The 11,057-nt window shown below is 37.5% G+C and overlaps 1 pseudogene; it reads left to right on the plus strand.

Annotated features, from left to right (window-relative positions):
• The window catches only part of LOC125930375 (40S ribosomal protein SA-like), a 34,902-nt pseudogene extending 27,231 nt beyond the window's left edge, over positions 1–7,671 (plus strand).
• Positions 7,672–11,057: the final 3,386 nt, after the last annotated feature.

Raw genomic sequence — 11,057 nt, forward strand, 5'->3', positions numbered from 1 at the left:
AAGGAAAGGAAAGGAAAGGAAAGGAAAGGAAAGGAAAGGAAAGGAAAGGAAAGGAAAGGAAAGGAAAGGAAGGGAAGGGAAGGGAAGGGAAGGGAAGGGAAGGGAAGGGAAGTGAAGGGAAGGGAAGGGAAGGGGGAGAGGAAGCAGAAGGGGAAGGGAAAAGGAAACGGGTCTTTGTGCACTTACTAGCATACTCTGTGCTAGGTTATGTATGCCTTATCTCTTAATTCTCCCAACACCCTGTTGTAGGTAACATTACTCCCATTATATCCCTGCTCCAAATCCTGCAGTGGCTTTTCAACACACTCAGAATGACCTGGTCCTTTGTCTGTAGCACACGGACTCCTTTACCATGCCTTGAACACAGAAAGTTCCTGTTAACCTTACAGCTATTCTTGCCACTCAAAATACTCCCACCCTACTCCCAGATAGCCACATGGTCTGCTTCTCTCCTTCCCTTCATTCTGTTATCTACTCAAAATTCGCTTCCACAGAGAGGCTTTCCCTGACTCCCTAATAACCTACCTCCCACATTTACTCTCTGTCTTCTTACTCTGTTTTATTTTTTTAAGGCATTTACCATTACCTAACCTTCTCTGTAACTATTTGTTTACTGTCTGTCTCCCAACCCCTCCAATAGAACTTGAGTTCCATGAGGGCAATAATACATCCCCAAAACCTAAGGAGTGTCTGGCACATAGTAAGTGCTTAAGAAAAATGTCATAAATGAGCTAATCAATCTGCCTTTGTGATTGAAAGAAAAAAAAAAAAAACTGAGGCTCTGAGAGTTAAGTTCTTTAACCAGTTCACATAGATGGACTGACTGACATCACGGGCTTGTTATAAGGCTCACTCCTGCCTCATGCCTTTGGCCTTCAAATCGTCTCTGTTGCCTGATCTTCACATAGCTGGCTCCTTTCCTTCAGAAAGGTCTTCTGAGGTCCCTCTATAAAATTGTCCCCCACTCTCAGTCACCTTCTATCATGTTGCCTTATTTTACATTGTTCATAACACTTACCTCTCTCTGACACTATCTTATTGGTTTCCTTTTTATTGTCTTCCTTAGTAGAATGTAAGTACCATGAACTCTGAGACCATATCTTTCTTTTTGCTGGTCCACTCAGAACACTGAAAATGCAGATTAGGCAGTGAAGAACAAACCAATACAGGCATACCTCCTTTTACTGTCCTTTGCAGATACTGCATTTTTTACAGATTAAAACTTATGGTAATCTTACATCAAGCAAGTAAGTCTATCAGCACCATTTTTCAACATTTGCTTTACATCACGTCTCTGTGTCATACTTTGGTTATTCCTCCAATATCTCAAATTTTTCTTCATTACTATATTTGTTATATTGACCTATGATCAGTGATCTTTAACGTAACTATTGGAGCTTGAAGATGTGACTGAATTGTTGCAATCTCATGATAAAACTTTAACGGATGAGGAGTTGCTGCCTATGGATGCGCAAAGAAAGTGGTTTACTGAAAAGGAAGCTAGTCCTGGTGAAGATGATGTGAAGAATGAGGAAATGACAACAAAGGATTTAGAATATTACATAAACATCGTTGATAAAGCAGCAGCAGGGTTTGAGAGGGTTGACTCCCAATTTTGAAAGAACTTCTGTAGCATTTACCTACAGAGCATTGCATGCTACAGAGAAATCGTTTGTGAAAGGAAGAGTCAATCAGTGTGGCAAGCTTCATTTGTTGTCTTATTTTAAGAAACTGCCACCGCCACCCCAGCCTTCAGCAACCACCACTCTGTCCATCAGCAGCCATCAATATCAAGGCAAGACCCTCCACCAGCAAAAAGATTAGGACTTGCTAAAAGCTCAGGTGATGGTTAGCATTTTTAGCAATCAAGAATTTTAAAATTAAAGTATGTACAATGTTTTTTTACACATAAGACTATTGCACACTTAATAGACGACAGTATAGTATAAACATAATTTTTATATGCACTGGGAAACCAAAATATTCATTTGACCTGTTTACTACAATATTTTTTGGGATGGTTTGAAACCAAATGCACAATATCTCTGAGGTATGCCTGTAAACGAAAGAGAGTGTGCATGGAGATCTCTTGGCACTATTCATGGTCCATGAGAAGTGCTTAGTAGCTACTAACTATTTATTTTGTAATAGTAGAGTTGATGAAATTAGTAATAAGGTTTTAACAGGCAAAGATCACAGGAAAAGAAATTCAAAATAAAAGGGATAACATAAACAGAGGTGGCTTATCTATTAGATTGTATTACCAAGGTAGTGTTGCCCCATAAGTCTGTGGTCTGGGTTAAAATAGTAGAAACTGTCCTCAATGTAATCACAGGGATTCTGGGAGATTCTTTCACTTCTTATGGATCAAAAACACTGTGTTTCAAACAAGAGCATGGCTTAGGATACCTTTCTGCACCATTCTACATAATTACAAGATGTATAATATTTTAACTTCAGGTACGTAATGTGCAATGTAATTTTCCAACTCTAAAAAGTTGGCAAAGGTAGTTATTTTCACTTGTGGCAAACAGTTTGGCGAAATTAGGAGTGACTATCCAGGATTGGCAAGAAGCAAAACACCAATCAATTTTCCAACTCTAAAGAGCTGACAAAGGTAGTTATTTTCACTTGTGGCAAAGTTTGGCGAAATTATGAGCGACTATCCAGGACTGGCAAGAAGCAAAACACCAATCAAAGGCAATAAAACTGGAAATCCACAAGACATGTGGTCTGAAACATGTATAGTTTCTTTTAATTAAAAATATTTTTTTAAAAGAAAGAGAGCATTCATCAGGGAAGAAGGGCAGAGGGAGAGAAGGAGAGAAGCTCAAGCAGGCTCCATACTTAGTGTGGAACCCAACATAAGGCTTGATCCCACAACCCTGGGATCATGACCTGAGCTGAAATCAAGAGTTGGAGGGTCAACTGACTGAGCCACCCACATGCTCCTGAAACATATAATTTTTAATTAATAATTTAAACAAGAATTGATTCTTCCAGAAGAAAGAATTGAAAGAAGTGATAAAAATTCAAGGCCTAATATGGAGAAAAATTAATTAAGTATTCATATGATTTCAAGATTCTCTCACAACCAATAGAGAGTGGAGGGTAACTTCATCATCCTAGAGTAAATCTTTATTTCAGGATTTTGGCAATAACTGCTATTGCCAAAAAAACAAAAAACAAAAAACAAAAACAAAAACCCTGATTCACACTATACCCAACTCCCACAGTCTCCACCATTCCTGGGAAAGAAAGAAAGAAAGAAAGAAAGAAAGAAAGAAAGAAAGAAAGAAAGAAAGAGAGGAAGGAAGGAGAGCTGAAGGATGCTGCAAAGAACAGTGAACTGGGAATAAAAATATATGTACTCAAACTTTGACTCTGTAGTATATATGACTAGAGGGATGAACAAGAGTGTCAATGTGTTGAATCTCTGCTCAAGTATCAATTCCCCAACTGCCAGCCTCTCTCTTCTCTGTACTTATACCATTTCCCTTGAGACAGAAGGGTTAACATGCCAAGACTTATCTTGGGAAGGCAGGCCTCCCCGGAAAGAAGTTAGCTTTCTACAAAGCTTCACACAAACTCAGCAATGACCTATTGCTTAAAGCAATTAATCCTGGTCAATGGCGGCAAGTCCTGGGCCCCAGTTCCCCAGTCATGCCAGATTCTCCAACCTGAATGTTTATGTAAAAAACATAACCATTAGTTATGCCATTAGTTTGCTAGATAATACAGCTGCAATCACAAGTCTTACACTTAAGCCCACTAATCACTTCAGGGGAGAGGTTGTACCCCCAACCATAAATGCTGAGTTAGCAGCATGAAGCTAGAGCCCACTCTTAATGGTGTTGTACCCTGGCTGGCCACGTACAACAGCAAGGAAGAGCTGATGCTTCCCTAATAATTCATCCTAAAAGCCCCAAATCTCAAGAATGGAAATCTCTTTGCCAGAATCTGATTTCTAGCCATGCCAGATTGCTTTGTGCTTCCCCAGAATCTTATGAACAGAGAAAAAAAAACTACACATCTGCTACTAGATGACATTGGAAGTTTTCCCCCAGGGCTGATATGTGTACATTCTGGCTATTTGCCCTGGTTGCCACAATATTACTACTGATAATACTTATCAAGGGAGGAATAATATCTCTTGATAACCATTTAGTAGCTTGCTTAAATAGAAAAGGATGGTTAAAGTATATATATAGACTATAGATATAGACATAGACACATATATACATACATATATAATACATATATATGTATGTGTGTATAAATATATTTACATATATATTTATGTAAATAAGTATATTTATATAAATACATATATTTTTAAAGTTTATTTATTTATTTTGAGCACAAGAAGGGGATGGGCAGAGAGGGAGAGAGAGAATCCCAAGCAGGCTCTGAACTGCCAGCACAGAGCCCACTGCAGGGCTAAATCTCCCAAACCACGAGATCATGACCTGAGCTGAAATCAAGAGTCTAACACTTACGCGAGTGAGCCTCTCAGGCACCCCAAAATGTATTTTTTTACATATAGACTTATATATGGTTTACTCTATGACTTCTCATATCATATGAGTCTCTGCAGTAAATATGTAAAAATAAATAAATAAAATTATACATTTTATTTTTGAAATATATTGAAATAAATTAAATATTTAGTTTTGAAACATGTTTTACCATGTATTATATAAAATATAAGAATATAATATACATATTTTCAATATGTCATATATTTGTGTATACTTACACATTTTAAATATGTATTAATAAATATAAATATAGATTAATAATATAATTAATATATAATATATTAATATATAATATAAGTAATATATTATATTAATATAATTAAGTATATATAATATAATATATAAATATATATTAAATAATATAATAAATATATTTCTATATAACAAACATTATATATGCTATACATAAATAAATATATGTGTGTTTTATACATATTTATATAAATATATTTATGTGTTTTTAAAATATATATTTATAAATGATATTTCTATTTCTAGGCATTTTGGGGTTTGATGGTAAAGGACTTAGCCATATCTGTACACAAGCCAGCATGGGTATCCTCAAAGCTACAAAGCTTTTAGGTAACCTAGTTGGAGGCTAACAGAGGTAGGATGCCTGGGATACTGAGCAGGGTGGTGTGAGAATGTCTTGTAGTCATGGCAGCAACCACTGGGACTGGGCTGCCGCTGACTCTCATAGAACCTTTGCAAAAGAGTCCACGGGTGTGTAGTTTCCCCTACCTTTCTGAGCTGTCTGCTTCTTCCAGTTTTTTAAATGATCCAGACCACCCCTCCCATACCTGCACACATGCATTCTTCTGCAGTGGATTATGTCAAATATTAGCTTTGGTGTCAAAGGCTCACTGTCAGGAGAATCTGGAGTAATGCCTGTCCTAGCACATAAACATCAATTCTGCCTCAGTTTCCTAATTAACACCACATTATCCTTTTCTGCCTGTAAACCTGCCCTTAATTCCAGTCCAGCCCAAGATATTGTTGGACATGGCTTGCAATACATTCCTACATATTCCTCTCTATTCTGGATATACTAGTTACTAGGTGAGCTCAAATTCTTCACCCAGTATCCTTCCCATGAAGATCTAGATTTTATTTTCATCTGTTAGGAGTTCTTATGGCTTGAATTATGTTTCCACCAAAAAGAAGTTCTAACTCCTGGTACCTCAGAATGTGACCTTATTTGAAAACAGAGTCTTTACAGAGGTAACTGAGTTAAAATGAGAGCATTAGGTGGGTCCTAATCCAATCTAACTGGAGACCTTATTAAAAGAGGAAATTTGGACAGAGAGGCAGACATGCATAGGAGGAAGGTGATGTGAAGAGACTCAGGGAGAAAATGGTCATTGACAAGCCAAGAAGAGAGGCCTTGGACAGGGATCCTTACCTCACATCCTTCAGAAGGATTCAACTTTGAACATACCTTGCTCTTGGACTCTAGTCTCCAGAACTGAAACAATATATTTTTGTTAAGTATCAATATGTGGTACTTTGTTACAACAATCCCAGCAAATGAATACAAGAGGGGTCCAGAGTTTCCAAACTAAAAATGAGCGTACCTGAACATCAAATCATTGTGGTCATCCAGAGGACACATTGCACTGCTCTGGAGGGCAGCATTCCCATGGTAATATCATGATTCATACCCAAACTGGGCAGTTTATACTCTGCACAGCCTCACATAGTGTCCCTAACCAAGTCAACTGGTGGATAGAATTGAATAGTGGACAGAATACCTCAATGATGGTCAGGAAGCACTTACTACGTATATTTAAAAACCAGCTTTACATTTAGCTAACTTACAGGCAAATTAAACATTATAAGAGAATGATATTAGGAAGGGGCACCTGAGTAGCTCAGTTGGTTAAATGCTTGACTCTTGGTTTCAGATCAGGTCATGATCTCATGGTCTATGAATTCGAGCCCCACACGATCTCCACACTGATAGTGAGCCTGAGATTCTATCTCTCCCTCTCTCTGTCCCTCCCTTACTCGCATGTGTGCTTTCTCTCTCTCTCTCTCAAAATAAATAAATAAGCTTAAAAAAATATTACATAGGCACTACTTGGTTTTCACAGTGCTTTTAAAACCAGAAAAATTAAGCCTTTCCGCACTACCCAGAGAGGAGTCCATATGGCATTGTTTTGCATTCCAATTGTAACTTAAAGGGAAACTTTCACACTGTCTGGAACCCTTGATGTCCTACTAGTGAAGGAGGAGGATGTCCTCAAATTCTTTGCAGCAGGAATCCACTTAGGTGATACCAACATTGACTTCCCAATGGAACAGTACATCTACAAAAGGAAATGTGATGGCATGTACATCATAAATCTCAAGAGAACCTGGGAGAAGCTTCTGCTGGCAGCTCATGCCATTGTTGCCATTGAAAACCCGCTGATGTCAGCGTCATATCACCCAGGAATAGTGGTCAGTGAGCTGTGCTGAAGTAAGCTGCTGCCACTGGAGCCATTCCTATTTCTTGCTGCTTCACTCCTGGAACTTTCACTAATCAGATCCAGGCAGCCTACTAGGAGCCAAGACTTCTGGTGGTTATTGATCTAGGACTGACCACCAGCTTCTCACAGAGGCTTCTTATGTTAACCTGCCTCCATTTGTATGTGTAACAAAGACTGTCCTCTGTGCTATGTGGACACCGTCATCTCTGCAATAATAAGTGAGCCCACTCAGTGGGTCTGATGTGGTGGACACTGACCTAGGAAGTTCTGCACATGCATTGCACCATTTTCCATGAACACCATAGGAAGCCATACCTGATCTCAACTTCTACAAAGATTTGAAGAAATGAAAAAGAAATTGAAAAGAAACTGCTGAGAAGACGGTGACAAAGGAGAAATTTCAGGGTGAATGGACTGTTCGAATTCCCGAGTTCACTGCTATTCAACATGAAGTCGCAGACTGATCTGAAGGCATGGTTCTCTCTGTGCCTATTCAGCAGTTCTGCACTGAAGACTGGAGTGCTCAGCCTGCCACTGAAGACTGATTTGCAGCTCCCACTACCCAGGCCACTAAATGGATGGGAGCAGACACTGAGTGTTCTCTTAAACTATTTTTCAAAACACTCAGACAAGACAGAAATAAGGTTGATGCAAAATAAGCAGCTTATAAAAGTTGTAAAAAAAAAAAAAAAGAAAGAAAAGAAAAGAAAAGAAAGAAAAAAGAAAAGTAGATAACTTAAGGTTAATAGTATATTGGGATGTCTTTTAGCACAAAATTACAAAACCAGAGAATATATTTGTGGAGTTAACCTAGCAGGACACTCACCTGAGTATGAGCTGGGAAAAATGTTTTCATTATCTTTGTAAAGCTGGGCTTCCCACATACTTCCCATTGGTCATTGATCCAACAGGATCAGTTCTTGAGGTAAGAAAATGGGTGCAAGGTAAGTAGCAGGATCAGTTCTTGAGGTAAGAAAATGGGTGCAAGCTAAGTAGTAGTGGGTGTTTAGGTGTTGGGACTTTAAAGTGGGACTTTAGGTGTTGCATTTGAATATTCAGGCAGCTGGGACACAGCACTGTTTTCTGATAATGAGATTTAGAAGGCTTAAAGATTTAAGCTATCCCCAGAGTGGAACGGGTTTCCTCTTTTAGCCTTTCTAGCACAGGGATATTCAGCTAAAAATTGTATCGGTCTGCCTATCCTTCTCCATAGTAATACTTATTCATTATTAGGAATGTCCTGGATATTGAAATACAAAGAACAGTCATAGTCATATCAATCTGTTCTCCAAGTGTTTACATTGTAGTAGAAGATATAAGATAGATATATATAACATTTCAATACAGAATAGAAAATTATTAGTATCACAAAAATACAGTTAAAGTGTCACAGAAGTTCAAGAAGGAGGATATTGTGGAAGTGATGGTATTTAAGTGACATAAATTGCATTAACAGGTGGAGAAAATGGCATAAGCCAAGACAGAGTAGAAGTTGAGGAATGACTAGAGTACGGGCATGTTTAGAGGAACTAGGAAATATGGTTGAAAGGTCAACTCTGTGTCAACTATAGAGGATTTTAATTACTAGACTAGGAATGTAAGTTTTATTCTGAAGACCAACAGAAGCCACTCAAAGATGACATTACAGAGATGTTGTGAGAGAAATTCCAGAGGAAAGATGTCACCCTATCATATGACTTCTGATGGTTGTCTTCCTTCTAAGATCCCCTCAGTCTCTGGATTCATGTTTAAGAAGAAATAATCCTTCAACAAAGACATGGACCACATTGGTTGAGTTAAGGCTTGGGGTATGGGGAAGCTACTAAATATTTCTGAAAATACTGGCTATATCACAGGTGAGGACAGAGGGGGCAAAGTTCAAGCAACTAAAGGGAATAGCAAACCAAAGCCATGGGGGCTCTTCCCTTCCTGGCAATCCCTCTAGGCAAGAAGCCAGTTCAGAGATGTCGTCAGCTTGTCTTTTCACAAATGACAATTTCTCAGCAGGAAAGTGATATTTTTCCTCTTTGCCTCATTCCCTGACACATAATTGGTAATCTCTTCCAATACTTGATGGTCTAATAAAAAAAAGCTGATGGGAAAATAACTGTGGGCTGGAAGGAAGAACCTAAACTCTAGGCATCTTTAGCCTGATTCAAATCATTAACAGTGAACTTTAGCCAAGTGAAGCGAATACTTACAGAGCAACTAGAAAGGACCTACAGGATCCACTGAACTGGAATTTGCTACACTGAGCCAACCCTGCAAAAGTGTGATTACAAAACTACAAAGCTTGACCAAGGAAATGTTCATGTGTTCCAGGGCCTTGTATCTAAAATTACACTCGGTCTGAAATCCACATCCTTTCCTACTATAAGAATTGACCAACTGTATTGCTCTACATACATAATTTTGTATCTAAATATTATGATCAACTCGAAGTGTGGTTTCTAGAAATTTATTATGAAGAAACACAAATATGCAAAGATGCATGAAGAAGGATGTTCCCTGCAGCATTGCCTAATTTTTTGAAAGTCTGTATTCATTTATCCATTTAAGTAATCTCTACACCCAACGTGGGGCTTAAACTCATAACCCTGAGATCAAGAGTCATATGCTTTTCCAACTGAGCCAGGCAGGCACCTCCAGCATTGTCTAAACAAGCAAAAGACTGGAAACAATATAAATATCCAATAGGAGATGATTGCTTAAGTGAAATACAGTAATACAACGAACAACCAGTCACCCAATAAAAAGAATAAATTAAATGCACATACTGTCTTTGACTTGCAATTTTTCAAATTTATATTAAGAGGGAAAAACAATAAACGTTCAATACAAACCATACTTCAAATTCTGAAACTTCTGAATTTTGATCCTTTCCCAGGCTAAGTATATGCAGCATGATCCATTTGCATGATACTGGACAGAAGCAGCAAGCTGCAGCTCCCAGTCAGCCACACAATCATGAAGGTAAACAACCAAAACACAACCACTGTGTTTTGCACTTTCAGTACAACATTCTATAAATTATACAAGATATTCAGTACTTTATTACAAAATAAGTTTTGTGTTAGATGATAGTTTCGATGATGTGTGTTAGATGTGTTAGATGATAGTTTTGCCCAACTATAGGCTAATGTAACTGTTCTGAGCACAATTAAGGTATGGTGTTCAGTAGATTAAGTGTATTAACTACACTCTCAAATTATGATATTTTCAATGTCTGACGGCTTCAACAAGATGTAACTCCATCATAAGTGGAGGAAGTGTAGTAATAAGAAAATATGTCTATGTATTGTTGTCTATGTGTCCCCTAAATATTGTCATGAAAAAGGACTAGGATGCAAATGGTACAATACAATCTAATTTTTAAATACATATATAAAAATTTTATTTATGCAAGATATTTGTATATATTTGTAACACACACACACACATATATATATATATATATATATATATATATGCCTATCATCTCCATGTAGAGAGATAGAATCTGTGATATATAGACATATATGAAAAAAATGTGTGTGTGTAAAACCTAAAAATTGTGAACCAAGTTAATAGTGTCTCTGAGGGATTTAGATTGTGGAGAATCCTTCATTTTTGAGTTTGTGCACTTCTGAATGGATTGAAATTTCTTACAATAATCAAATACTATTTTTATAATCATATAAAGGATATTTATATCTGAAAAGACAGTAAAGGCACCAGTCCTTCATTAACTTTTCAAATTTCATTATCATTACATCAGAGATAATTTTAAGGTCTTTTTAAGCATGGTGAAAATTACAGCATGGCACTAAATAAGCCATGTGGCATAGTGGAAATACTGGAAATAAAGTCCAAACCCTTCAGTTGAGCCTGAGCTCTCCATTTTCCCTTTCAAGCCTTATCTTTCCACATGTATAAAATAAGTTGGTATATTTACTGACTCTCAAGGTCCTAACCAATACTAACATTTCATTATTCTAACTGGAAATAAATATACCAAGATTCAGTTCTCCCTTATTAGAAATGGCCTACAATGAGCCTCACAAAA

This window comes from Panthera uncia, chromosome A2 (assembly GCF_023721935.1).
Source record: "Panthera uncia isolate 11264 chromosome A2, Puncia_PCG_1.0, whole genome shotgun sequence".
In the NCBI taxonomy this organism is placed as follows: Eukaryota; Metazoa; Chordata; class Mammalia; order Carnivora; family Felidae; genus Panthera; species Panthera uncia.